The sequence below is a fragment of the Peromyscus eremicus genome, chromosome 7 (assembly GCF_949786415.1).
Source record: "Peromyscus eremicus chromosome 7, PerEre_H2_v1, whole genome shotgun sequence".
Classification (NCBI taxonomy): Eukaryota; Metazoa; Chordata; class Mammalia; order Rodentia; family Cricetidae; genus Peromyscus; species Peromyscus eremicus.
The window spans coordinates 16,253,777-16,268,249 of NC_081422.1; the positions used below are offsets into that span (position 1 = coordinate 16,253,777).

General features: G+C 42.1%; 1 protein-coding gene and 1 long non-coding RNA gene across 8 annotated transcripts in view; one reads left to right on the forward strand and one right to left on the reverse strand.

Annotated features, from left to right (window-relative positions):
- Positions 1–14,473, reverse strand: part of LOC131914752 (zinc finger protein 426) — a 35,658-nt gene that overhangs the window by 15,529 nt on the left and 5,656 nt on the right. For all 5 annotated transcript variants that reach the window (XM_059267390.1, XM_059267385.1, XM_059267389.1 and 2 more), the window contains one exon: positions 13,671–13,800. The gene's annotated coding sequence lies outside the window, so the exon portion shown is untranslated. The remainder of the gene's footprint in view (positions 1–13,670; positions 13,801–14,473) is intronic.
- On the forward strand, positions 1,288–10,074 carry LOC131914754 (uncharacterized). Of its 3 annotated transcripts, none has more exons than XR_009380186.1 (2): positions 1,288–1,397; positions 6,877–10,074. It is a non-coding gene; the product is annotated as an uncharacterized LOC131914754 (long non-coding RNA). The 3 variants fall into 3 exon arrangements; XR_009380184.1 differs by having other exon boundaries at positions 1,289–1,397; positions 5,800–10,074; XR_009380185.1 differs by having other exon boundaries at positions 1,289–1,397; positions 6,625–10,074.

The window sequence follows — 14,473 nt, forward strand, 5'->3', positions numbered from 1 at the left end:
GATGGTTATAAACTACCATGTGGGTGCTGGGAACCAAACACTGGTCCTCTGCAAGAGCAGTAAGTGCTCTTAACTGCTGAGCCAGCTCTCTAGCACCCACCACCACCACCACAAACTATTAGTAGTTTTGGTGTAAAAGTGTAATTATTAATAATTATTATTGTGTGTTGTGGGAATCAGTATATGCCAGAGACGGCATAGGAAAAGCCCTGAGGTGTTGCCAGTGGATTCTGTGCTGCAGGTACCCGAGATGAGGACATGGATCCCTCCAGTGGACTCTGTGCTGCAGGTACCCGAGAATGAGGACATCAATCCTTCCGGGCCTGCCCCATCATATATTCTACTAAGCCTGCCTTCTGTGAGCCAGAAGAAAACCACCCTTGTGTCCCGAGGGCAGACTTTATGGCGTATGCATGTCATGTTCTCACCCATCCAACTGTTACTGGTTCTTGTAATCCTCCTAATCTACTTGTTCTTTATGATTTTCTCTCTCTCCTGCAGTGGTTTCCATGAAATTAGAAATGATATTGAGATTGTGACAGTGGCAGGAGTTAAAGCTGTTATGCAGGTCATGAGAAAAACCTGAAGCCTGAGGAAGCTCTTCAGGCATGGAACAATTATACAGAATGCAAAGTTCAGAATTATAGCGTATGGGATGCGATACAGAGTCAGGCTGAATTAAATTTAGTGCTTGTGCAAAATTCAACCTTAGATGACCCGAGAACTCTGCCTCTGCATGCTAAGCACAGTCCCAAAGAAGAAATCATTTAAAACCCAGAAGGCTGGTGGCAGAAAACTGTAGATGGAGTGACATATAGATGGGATAAAAGACAAGAGTTGTCCAGAAGTAGTTAAAAGACACTTGACGAATTACAGAGTGACAAAGAAGGACTCAAGCTGAGAGGAAGCTGGCAGTCTGGCACCTTAAACCACTGCTTGTACTTCTGTGCTTTCTGAGCAACCACAAGTAGATGGCCTCTGGGGTGATTGCCTCAGATGTTCTGATAATTATCAACCTGCAAAAGAATAAGCTGGAACGCTTTGGTTTTCTGCCTGAGAACTTCTATGTGCAATCAAGGGGCATGGGGTACACTTTGCTGATTTCCAAAAAGAACTTTTGAAACTATTGTGAAAAACCCAATCACCTGTTGAATTTTCTCATCCTCATTTCCTTGTATTATTACAATAAAAGACTGGGGTTGAGTGGGATCGGGAGAAGGGGGAGAAGACGCACATCTCCAGATCTGACAAGACTCATCAGCTTGCACCAACCCATGTGTCCGAGTCCTTTCTTGCACTTGCCAGACATCCCTGCTCTTCAAGACCCTCGAAACTGCTGAGGCTGGTCCCCGGCAACTGGCACATAACAACGTGGGGCTCGAAGGGAAGACCCTAGGGTAAGTATTGTGCTTCCGGTCTGGTAAGGATCCTGTTCGGGGGAAACCGCGGACCCCTCAGTCAAAGAACAAGGCTGAGAAAGGTGAACAGGGATTTAATAAAAATGGGACAGGTAGAATCTACTGAAGATCATATGTACAAGAAAATACTAAGAAGACTGTTATTAAAAAAGGGAATTCAGTTTGAAAAGGGCAGTTTAGAAGAATTTATCATTTTTATTAGAAAAACTGGCCCTTGGTTACCTGAAAAAGGAACTCTAGTTTCTAAACTGTGGAAAAAGGTAGGAAATGATATAAGATACTGGCTGGCTGAGCACAAAGAGGAGACTGATGATTCTGATATGCCAGAAAATGCTTTACTTTACTGGTTCATTGTTAAACAAGCAATGACTTATGCTGAGTTGCCTGAACTACCCACATCAGAGCGAACTTCAGCAGCAGAGGGAGAGTTAGCTCCTCTTACTGAGGAAAAAAAAAATCGCCTTTGTATGCTTCCTCAGGGAAGACCCCACCAGTGAAAGGAAAATAAGGCTTGTATTGTTGAGGTTTCAAACTCTGACTCAGAATCTGACTCCTTAGATGATGATGATGATGAGCCATTAGATCCTGAGGATGCTTTTGAGGAAGAAGCGGCCAAGTATCTTAATCCTGATTGGCCTCCTTTGAGACAGCCCCTCAAAATAAAAACCACTAATAAAAAAGGCCTTACAAAGGCTGGGCCACGATCTTGCTCATGGCTCGCTGACAGAAGCTCGGGCACGAGGAGAGAAGCTGCTGCTCGCTTGCTTTCCCTGTGACAGTCGTGGCTAGGGAGTGCCAATGGGAGGCTAAAGAACTGAAGGAAGGTTGCTCAAAATATGAGCCATCAGCACCATATGTCCTCTCCTTAGGAGATAATGTCTCGGGACGCCACATGCTATCTACAGATTGGACTGTTTTGGCCAGGTCATGCTTAACAGGGGGACAATTCCTCCTGTGGAGGTCTGCTTATGATGATGAGATAAGGGCCTTGCTTGCCACCAAAGATATTAAACCTGAAGAGGTGGAAGACTTGGGCTTTTCCTTATATAAGGGACAAGGAAAATGGGCCCCAGTAGACCAACAGATTAAAATTCCTTTGCCCCCGTTGAAGAAAATTGCTTCTGCTGCCATTCAAGTATGGCGCTCACTGCCCTCCAATGATTCCCGACCCCAGCCGTGGTCTGCTGTTAAGCAAGGAGCTGATGAACCATATGCAGATTTTGTGGCTAGACTCATTGATGTTGTGGAGAAATCAGTGGCCGGTGCAGGTGCCATTGATAAAATACTGAAACAGCGTATGAAAATGCTAACAGAACTTGTCCAGCTCTACTAAACATAAAAGAAAGTGATGGTAGATGATCTGCTCTGATTTTCTCTCCCTCTCTGGTACAAGGAATGACTCTTGCAGTTACAATCCAGGGAAGGGTACCTGGGATGCCACCCCAACTAAAACAAAAAGGGGGACACCCCGGACCACCTGGAGCTTGCTTCAAGCATGGAACAACTGGATATATTAGTAGAACCTGTCCTCAAGGACAGGGGACTCAGTTTGTTACCACCAGTATGGTACAAGTTCCTGCTACACCTTGCCCACACTGTCCGAAGGGGTATCATTGGCAAAGAGATTGTAAATCTAAATTTCGTAAGAATGGGCAGCCACTGGGAATAGCTCCTGCACCTTACCAGGGAAACCAGAAATGGGCCCTGTCCCAGGCCCCCCAAATAATGGAGTCAACAACCCATTTCTCACATAAGGACCATCGACTCTTTGTACAGGGCCTCCCCAGGGAGCGCAGGATTGGACCTCGGTTTCTCCACCACAGTCATATTAACCCCTGACTCAAGGACTGTTAAAATCCCTACAGAAATTTTTCGACCTCTCCCTAACAGGACTGTAGGATTCATTTTTTGGAGAAGTTCAACCTCAATGCAGGGAATAAGTTACCAGGGGTTATTGACTCTGATTATACCAGGGAACTACATATCATTATTTAACCAGATTCAAAAACTACTATGATTCACAAAGGCCAACGAATTGCACAATTGCTCTTACTTTCTTTTTTTTTTTTTTTTTAAAGATTTATTTACTTGTTATGTATACAGAAGAGGGCGCCAGATCTCATTACAAATGGTTGTGAGCTACCATGTGGTTGCTGGGAATTGAACTCAGGACCTCTGGAAAAGCAGTCAGTGCTCTTAACCTCTGAGCCATCTCTCCAGCCCAGCTCTTACTTTCTTATCTTAAAAAAGGTACAGATATTACTCAGCAGCCTAGGGACAATGCAAGTTTCGGCTCCAGTGATTATATCTTTTGGGTGAAAAACATTAAACAGGAAAGGCCATTAAAGACCCTAGAGGTCACAGGGGAAATGATGAGTGGTCTTTTGGACACTGGTGCAGATGTATCTTATATCTCATCAAAAGACTGGCCTTCATCACGGCCAGTTCAGACTACTGCTGCCTCCCTTACAGGGGTAGGACAGGCATCCAATGTGGCTCAGAGTGCCACCATCCTGCAGTGAAGGATGGTGAAACAGCTGGCACCTTCCAGCCATATGTGGTACCCTCTTTGCCATTTACATTATGGGGAAGAGATATCCTGGATCAAATGGGTACCTATCTGATTTCTGCATCAGACCCTGTTCTCAGACAGATGCAAAAAATGGGATTTCAAGAAAAAAAAAAAAAGGCTGAGGAAAAACCTGCAAGGGCATACTGAACCAGTCCCTGTTAATCAAAAACTGGATACATATGGAACGGGGTTTCAGCCTTTTCAGTAGGGGCTGCTGCTTTAACAGCAGGTAAGATTTCTTGGAAATCTGACAACCCTGTCTGGGTCGATCAATGGCCCCTTTATGGACACAAGATCCAGACAACACAAGATTTGGTAGAGGAACAACTGCAAAGAGGACAGCTAGAAGGAAGTACTAGCCCATGGAGTACTCCTATCTTTGTTATAAAAGGAAATCAGGAAAATGGAGATGACTGCAGGATTTAAGAAAGGTAAATGCCACTATGGAGGACGTGGGAGCCTTACAACATGGACTCTCCTCTCCTCATGTTATACCTAAAATTTTTTCCATCGTTATCATAGATTTACAAGATTGTTCTTTCACTATCCCCCTACATCCAAATGATAAAAAAGATTTGCTTTTGGCCTTCCTCCAATTAACTTTACAAAGACTTTATCAGAGATATCAATGGAAGGTTTTACCTCAGGGAATAAAGAATTCCCCTACATTGTGCCAAAAATTTGACCACATCTTAAAGAAGGTCAGGAACTCCTTTCCTGTGATAATATGTCATTATACGGATGATATCCTGCTTGCCAGCTCTGATCCACAGGTCTTGGAGCAGTCATTAACAGAATTAGTTACTCAATTACAGGTTTATGGCTTAAACATAGCTCCTGATAAAATACAAAAGAATCCTCCTTATAGTTGTTTAGACAGAATTATTACAAAAGATGTTATAATACATAGACCCTTAAAATTAGATATTAAGCCCTTAAAAACCCTTAATGATTTTCAAAAATTACTAGGGGAAATAAATTGGGTAAGGCCATATTTAAAATTAACTACCAGACAATTAAAATCTCTATTTGATATCCTTAAAGGGGATTCTAATCCAAAATCAAAGAGACATGACCCCAGAGGGATTGGAGGCTTTACATTTAGTAGAACAAGCCCTTAATAATCAACTAATACACAGATATGACCCTGATTTACCATGTGGTCTAATAATTCTAAGGACCAGATTTACCCCCACAGGAGTTATTTGGCAAAAACAGGGTCCTCTTAAATGGTTACATTTACCTGTATCCAGACCAAAAGTATTATCTGCTTATTATGACCTCTGTTCCCAGTTAATAATTAAAGACCAAAAAAAGGTTTTAAAAATTTTGGGAAAAGATGCAGATTTTTTGCTCCCTTTACTGCTGAACAGGTTGATTGGTTAATGGCAAATTCTGAAAAGTTTGCTGTAGCATTAATAGCTTTTGCTGGGACACTTCTATATTTGTCATCACACCCTGTGCTACAGTTTTTACAGTTGCAATCTCTGATTTTTCCATCTAAATATTCTTATGAGCCCTTGAATAATGCTCATCTTATATTTACTGATTGATCATCTAATGGCAAGGCTGCAGTTGTTATTGATAAAACTAAATTTACATCAGCTCGAAAAGCAGAGATTTTTGCTATGATTAAGGCATTTGAATCATGTAAAGAAGCTTTAAACTTATATACTGATTCACATTATATTTTTAATCTTTTTCCTAATATTAAAACTACAGTAATTAATATGAATAAATCCACAATTAATGCATTGTTGCTCCAGCTTCAAAGCTTGGTACAGGCTAGAACTAGTTCTTACTTTATAGGGCATCTGCCGGCACAGACGCTGTTGCCAGGACTGCCTGTGGAAGGAAACCGACGAGTGGATGTGCTTACTCACTTGGTGGTGGACCCTATTGAAGAGGCCATTGCATTCCATCAATTGCATCATCAAAATTCACAAGCCCTGAGATACCAATTTTCTTTGACCAGAGAACAAGCTAGACAAATTGTTAAAACTTGTCCTCACTGTCCCACTCACCAAACTTCACTCCCTTCTGGGGTAAACCCATGAGGACTGTCACCTAGAATATTATGACAGATGGATGTGACACATGTGCCTTCTTTTGGAAAGCTTTCTTATGTACGTGTCTGTATGGTCACTTGCTCTGGACTTTTTACCACAGCCAGGACAGAAGAGGCCTATAAGGATGTTGTGCAGCATCTCTTTGCAGCTTTTGCACTTATGGGGATGCCTAAACATATAAAGACTGATAATGGTCCAGCCTGCACTTGAAAGGCTTTTCAAGATTTTTGCCTCAAATTTTACATTAAACAAACCACTGGGATTCCTTTTAACCCTCAAGGACAAGCCATAATGGAGAGATTAAATCAGTCGTTAAAAATGCAAATACAAAAATTACAGGAGAGAGACTTTAAGTATCTTTCTCCTCCTCATTTGCTGCATCATGCACTTTTTGTGCTTAATTACCTTAATAAAGATTCTGAGGGATGTTCTAATATAAAAAAAAATTGAGAATCCAACATCTTCCTAAACCTTTGATGAAATAAAAAGATGTACTTTCTTCGACTAAAAAGGTTCAGGCATTTTACTATCCTCTGAAAAAGGATACTCTTGTATGTTTTCATAGAGTGCCGAGTCACCAATTTGGATACCAAACTGTGTCACTAGACCCTATGCTGCTGATCCCATCGACCCTTCGGAAAAAGCCCTGGCCAAATCGCAAGCAGCATCAGAGCCTACTTCCTAATATGGTCCAGCAGCTGGATAAAGTTTTGACTTTCGCCTCTGCTCGTCTGAATGGACAGGGAAGCACTTCTCCTGTCCCGTTGCCTACTCCTGACCAGTTATGACCTACTCTTGACTTTTTGAATTAATTCAGCAGGCTAAGGAGAACGTGGAAAAGTTGGGGATACCGGTGACTCATCTCAGCATCCTTTGGGCTGTTTTCTCACTGCTGATATTGCAGGTATTTGCTGCTGTGGATCTTTCTCCTACAGCTCATTATTGGACTTATTTTCCTGATCCTCCTCTTTTTCATCATGCTACTTGGAAGGATGGTCCTATTAAGGTTACTATTAATAATACTCATTTACTTGGAGGAGAGAATAATACATACTTAAAAGAAGAGATGCTTAAAGAGGTAACAACTACTCTGGTTTAGCTGACGTCCTTCCTATCTGTTTTACTGTCGCTTTAAATCACCCAGGATGTTTTCAGTTACAGGAACGGCAGTTAATTTCTGATTTTCCTTCTCTGTTAGAGCGTTCTGATCAGGCTCACAATAGAGATGTTTGGTTTTTGAAGCTTTTTCTTCCTCCTCGAGGGGGCTCAGCCTTTGAGCAGACTCCCTCTGTCCTTCCTTCTCGCTTACCTCCTTGCTTGGATGCTGGGGAATTGGAGAGTGCTTGGACAAAGGTTCCTGATGATGGTTATCCGCTTTGGTGGTTTTGTGGTTTTGCACAGAAGACTGTTTCTCCGAAACCTTTCAATACTTCCTCTTTCTTGCTGAAGGACTGGTCTGTTAGCAGTCCGGGTTTTGACTACAAGTCACAGCTTGATTCAGTTGCGCCACACAAAGGGAGACTCTCATCCTCCATTTTCGCCTGCCAATGCCTGGTATCCTCCTAGCTGGATTTCACTGTTTTTCAACCTTTTTATCTTTCTCAATCATTTCCTGTTCAACTTAATTTATTTAGACTTTTTACGACAACACATAAGGTTACTTTGCTGAGGCCACACTCCAATGTTAAACAAACTTCTGCTCCTGTACAGGCCTGTGTGGGTGCTCCATATAGCATTCTCTCTACAGGGACGGATGGCGATGACATTTATCATGTTTCTTGTATTGTGTTTTATCTAACTGTCTTTCTTCCACTCCTAAGGGTATTTTCCTTATTTTGCATCAGCCTCCTTTTTTGCTTCTGCCGGTTGCTGTTAATGTGACATGGTTTGCTACTCCTGGCTTAGAAGCATTACATCAAGCTACTGTTGCTCTTGTTGGGCCTAAGGACTTTGTGGCTGCTCTTATTTTGGGTATCACACTTACAGGTATAGTTCTTTCTTTTCCTATGTCTACCACTTCTCTTATGAAGGAGGTGCATCCCACACATCATATTGATCAGCTCTCTAGGAATGTTAATGTGACATTGATGATTCAGGAATTAATGATTCTGAAAAGACAGAGGTCTTGAGGATAAACTTAATGCTTTGGAAGAACAGTACTGTTTACTGAAAATGAGATACAAAATATCAAGATGAGATTGGCAGTACAATGCCACTCTATGTTTAAATGGATGTGTCACTCTTCTTCAGTATAATGCGTCCCAGCATAACTGGGATACTATCCAAAAACATATTCAGGGTGTTTGGAATCATTCCTCCTTTTCTATGGATATTACTCATTTACATCACCAAACTGCTGAAATTAGTAAGTCACCTGTAGGTTCCTCCTCTCTTGAGGTTGCTGCTGCTTTTACATCCTCGGTGCAGTCTTATACTGGCAGTTTGAATTAAAATACATTCATCTATAATGTTGCCATCCTGGAGGTCTTTTTCTAATTGTTTTAATGCTTTTTCCAGTCCTCATAGGACTAGTTTGTTCCACTACCTCTTCTCTAATGGTGGATGTTCGCACCCTCCACCTAAAACAAAAAGGGGGAGATGCCAGAGACGGCACAGGAAAAGCCCGAAGTGTTGCTAGTGGATTCTGTGCTGGAGGTACCCGAGAATGAGGATATCAATCCCTCCAGTGTAATCTGTGCTGGAGGTACCCGAGAATGAGGATATCGATCCCTCCAGTGGATTCTGTGCTGCAGGTACCCGAGAATAAGGACATCGATCCCTCCAGTGGATTCTGTGCTGCAGGTACCCAAGAATGAGGACATCGATCCCTCCAGTGGATTCTGTGCTGGAGGTACCCGAGAATGAGGACATCGATCCCTCCAGTGGATTCTGTGCTGCAGGTACCCGAGAATGAGGACATCGATCCCTCCAGTGGATTCTGTGCTGGAGGTACCCGAGATGAGGACATCGATCCCTCCAGGCCTGCCCCGCCAGACGTTCTACTAAGCCTGCCTTCTGTGAGCCAGAAGAAAACCACCCTTGTGTCCCGAGGGCAGACTTTATGGCGTATGCATGTCATGTTCTCACCCATCCAACTGTTACTGGTTCTTGTAATCTTCCTAATCTACTTGTTCTTTATGATTTTCTCTCTCTCCTGCAGTGGTTTCCATGAAATTAGAAATGATATTGAGATTGTGACAGTGGCAGGAGTTAAAGCTGTTATGCAGGTCATAGGAAAAACCTGAAGCCTGAGGAAGCTCTTCAGGCATGGAACAATTATACAGAATGCAATTGTTCAGAATTATAGCGTATGGGATGCGATACAGAGTCAGGCTGAATTAAATTTAGTGCTTGTGCAAAATTCAACCTTAGATGACCCGAGAACTCTGCCTCTGCATGCTAAGCACAGTCCCAAAGAAGAAATCATTTAAAACCCAGAAGGCTGGTGGCAGAAAACTGTAGATGGAGTGACATATAGATGGGATAAAAGACAAGAGTTGTCCAGAACTAGTTAAAAGACACTTGACGAATTACAGAGTGACGAAGAAGGACTCAAGCTGAGAGGAAGCTGGCAGTCTGGCACCTTAAACCACTGCTTGTACTTCTGTGCTTTCTGAGCAACCACAAGTAGATGGCCTCTGGGGTGATTGCCTCAGATGTTCTGATAATTATCAACCTGCAAAAGAATAAGCTGGTACGCTTTGGTTCTCTGCCTGAAAACTTCTATGTGCGATCAAGGGGTATGGGGTACACTTTGCTGATTTCCAAAAAGAATTTTTGAAACTATTGTGAAAAACCCAATCACCTGTTGAATTTTCTCATCCCCTATTTCCTCTATTTATTTATTTATTTATTATTACAATAAAAGACTGGGGTTGAGTGGGATTGGGAGAAGGCAGAGAAGACGCACATCTCCAGATCTGACAAGACTCGTCAGCTTGCACCAACCCATGTATTCAAGCCCTTTTCTTGTGCCTGCCAGACATCCCTGCTCTTCAAGACCCTTGAAACTGCTGAGGCTGGTCCCCAATAGGTGTATGACTGAACATGTGCAGAAGTAGAAGGCAACGTTCAGAAATAGGCTCTCGGGCTGGAGAGATGGCTCAGTGGTTAAGAGCACCGACTGCTCTTCTGGAGGTCCTGAGTTCAATTCCCAGCAACCACATGGTGGCTCACAACCACTTGTAATGAGGTCTGGTGCCCTCTTCTGGCCTGCAGGGACACATGCAGGCATACTGTATACATAATAAATAAATGTTAAAAAAAAAAAAATAGGCTCTCTTACTGTGAGCTCTAGGGATTGAAGTTGGGCTGTCAGACTTGGGAGTAGGCACCTTCAGCTGCCTAGTCATCTCACTGGTCCTTTATATATTGTGTGTGTGCTGTGTGCAGGTACATGTGCCATGGTATACAGAAGATGGCAAGCAAACAAATCTGGGAAGCTGGTTCTCTCTTTCAACTGTGGGGTTCAGGAATTAAATTCGGATCAAGCTCACACAGCAATTTTTACCCACAAGCTTTACCCACTGAGTCATCTGACCACCCTTTTTTAAAGTTTTTATTATTGCTATATGTATGTGTGGGTGTGCTGATGGTCCATGGCACCCATGTAGAGATCAGAGGACAAGTTTTGGGAGTTGGTTCTCTTCTTCCACCATGTGGATCCCAAGGATTGAGCTCAGGACGTCAGGCTTGGCACCAAGCACCTTTACCACTGAGCCATCTTACTGGTCTTTTTTCTCTTTTTGATCATCCCAAGTGCCAGATTACAGATGTGCACCTTTATTCCTGCTAACTCAATTGTGTGTGTGTGTGTTGTATGTGTATGCATGTGCGAAAGAGCATGCCACATGTGTCCAAGTGCCTGTAGAGGCCAAGAAGTTGTCAGGTACTTTGAAACTAGAATTACTGATGGTAGAATAGCAAATGCTCTTAACTACAGAGACATCATTCGAACACCACAACTCAGTATTTTAAGCAGCAACTGGGAATGCTGACACTTGTCATCTGGGTTATGCAGATATAAAAGATGAGCAGAACAGACTGACTTAGCTCCCACAGGTTTATAAATCTAACTGGAGACAAAGCACATCTATATTCCTAATTTGAGGGATGGGGCAAGAGGCCCAGTTCAAGGTCATTCCTGGCTATACAGTGAAGTTAAAGACAACCTTGAAAAACAAACAAAAAACAAAGTAAAACAAAATCCATACAATTAGAAAGAGTTCATTAGACATATGACAAGATTTGGAACACAGTTCACTAGCCAGACGCTCTGTTTTGCCATCAGCACCCAAGAAAACAGATCAGACACCTCTATCTAAAATCAAGATAATGTTTTCAATCTTGCATGAGAGCCCAGGGTGGCCTTGAACTTTCTACCCTCCTCTTAGTTTCTGCAGTGCTAGAATTATACTCCTGCAGCATTTGATCAAAGTTAAGTGTTGAGAACATTGGTTATTAAAACATAATTTTGCAACACCCTTGTCTGCTCTCTATAAGAAATATAGAGATTTCTTATAGATTTCTAGCAGGATGCAGCTAGAATGGCACAATCTCTACTTCCTCTGTGGGCAGTCAAAAATCCTATCATTCATTCAATAAGCACTAGAGACCTAAACAAATATTTATTATTGTGTGTGCATGTGTAGGCATGTACATGTGGAGGTCAGAGGACAACTTTCAGGAGCTGGTTCTCTCCTTCCACTGTGGGTTCCAGGGATCAAACTCAGGTTCCAAGTCTTGCATGACAAATGTTTTTGCACACTGAGTCACCCACTGGCCCTGGACTAAACAATCTTACCAAAAGCAACTTAAGGGATGATGGATTTATCTGGCTTACAATTAGAGTTTATAGTCTATCACCTAGGAGGAGTCTAGGGATGAATTCAAACAGCTTTTCACATCACATTGACAATCAAGAGCAGAGAAATGAATGGATCCTTGGTTGCTTGCTCTTCTGTCTTATACATACATTTCAGAGCTCCAAACCAGGGAATGATGGCACCTTCAACAGGCTGAGACTCCCTATAGGAATTAACAATCAAGACAATGCCCCCATAGACATGCTTACAGGCCAATCTGATTTACACAATTCCTAACTTAGATTCTTTACAGGTGATTCCAGGTGGACAAGTTGGCAATTAAAAGCTAACCATCATATCACAAAGGGAAAAAAATGACTACTCCAACAGGATGAGTTAAATAAAGCAGGGATAGAAGGGCAGAATAGAAGAGGGAGTATGGGAAAAAGCAACATTAAAAGCCTTTTGAAGACACTGCATAGAAGCCTATCTTCCTAAAATTTATACTTGTATAAAAAGAGTTTAAATAGAATTACCCTGTAGCCAGGCAACAATGTCCCCAATAAAAAGTCAGTGCCAAGAATGGACTACCTCTTTTGGTGGTGTTGCACAGACCTCCAAACATTATAAACTATTGCCATTGCTTTTGGTTACCCTTCAAAACTCGAGAATAAGACCCTATTGCTGAAGACACCACATACTTGAGCCACAGAACATGAAAAAATCAAACTGCTATTAACCTGGAAGCTTCATCCCTACTGACTAGCTTTTAGTGCTGAGTGCTATGCATGCTACTGGGGAGTGGAGGGGGACAATGGTCAATTTTTTTTTAATATACAATTTATTTTTATGTACATTGGTGTTTTGCCTGTATGTCTGTCTGAGAGTATCATGTCAAATGTGCTGGAACTGGAGTTACAGATAGGTGTAACCTGTCATGTAGGTGCTGGGAATTGAACCTGGGTCATGTCAAAAGCCCTGGAACTGGAGTTACAGATAGGTGTAACCTGCCATGTGAGTGCTTGGAATTGAACCTGGGTCCTCTGGAAGAGGAGTGCTTTTAACTGCTGAGCCATCTCTTCAGTCCTGGAATCACCAATCTTATCCAGCTGTGAACTCTGCAAGCTACAATAATGTCCACTCTGGCAAGATATACCCAGTGATGCAACCACTAGCGGCACAAATGCTACGGGAGTAACCAAACACATTCTGATTGGACTTCAGACCCTTCACATAAAATGGAACCCAGACCTGGCATTATCAGAACAAAGAACCTGTGGCTAGTTGGTCATAGACCATAGGAAGAAACCTACCACTATTATTCTGCTAAATAGACATAGTATTAAACAAACTCATGACTTATCACTATACCCATAGACTATCTGTCAGCCAGATAGTCTAGCCAAAATGGTGAGCTATAGTTTTAACCCTATCTCAAGAATTAAGATAGGCGAAGACACAGACATTAACTTTTTAGTTCCACGTGAGTATCTAAACACATAAAAATACACATGCATACATACACAAAATACTCAAATAATTAAATGATTTTAAAACATATTTATTAAAAAAGAAAGTCTCTCTTATAGATAAGGGGACCATTATACTGTTCGTTTCACTCAGCAACCTGCAGATGATGGAGAGAGGTACCTAGTGAGAAAAAAACTCACGTGACCACTGCACACTGGGTACGGTTTCATTATGGAAAACATGGGAAGATAAGCAATGAGAAATATATATATATGCTGCTTACTGGGAACCCCAGTTGAAACCAAAGATGCTGTTAAAAAGGGGGAAATGTACTCACAAAATGTGGTAATATGAGTAAGGTATGGTGATACAGACTTGGAATTCCAGCACTTAGGAGGTGGAGATAGGAAGTCCGTGAGTTTAGGGTCATCTTCAGCTACACAGAGAGTTCAAGGCCAGCCCGAGTCCTGTTTCAAAATAAAACCAAATATGATACTATAGTTAACAAAGGAGAATATGCTTAACAACTGTTCCCCAGTTTACATGTGAGAATGGGATAGCTGGCTGAGCACAACATTAATGCTAAGGACAACAATCTAAAGTTTGAACAAGTGTGCTAGTTCCTGCACTTGTCCTTTATGAAGGACATTAAGGCTAAGGTACATTCATAATGCAGCAGCATCCTCCCTGTAACACACAAACTCTCATTGCTATTCACATGTCAAACCCAAGCTATTCCTTGTAAAGTCTAGGAGTCTCAGAGACCTCCACCTAGGTACAAGGACTGGGAACAGGAGCCACTGTTCCTACAGCTGTAATTTATCAGAGGGCCCAGATTTGATACAACACCGGCAACACTGGCTTGGGCTTTAATATCCATGCCAGATTTATGGGATATCCACGACATGGAGTATTATGGGCAGCTGGGTATGGAGAGTCAAGGACTCTATTTGTGATATCCTGTTCTCAGATAGCCCAGAAGTCATGTCATTTGCTGTCTTGATGTACAGCTCAAAGCTGAGAAGGGCAATTTCTTCTATCAGAAGAGTATGGCAACAAAAGGCTATCGGGGACAGATACACCACAAGGCATAAAAAATATTGATGAAACCTCTACAGTGAAGAAGCATCAAAGGACACT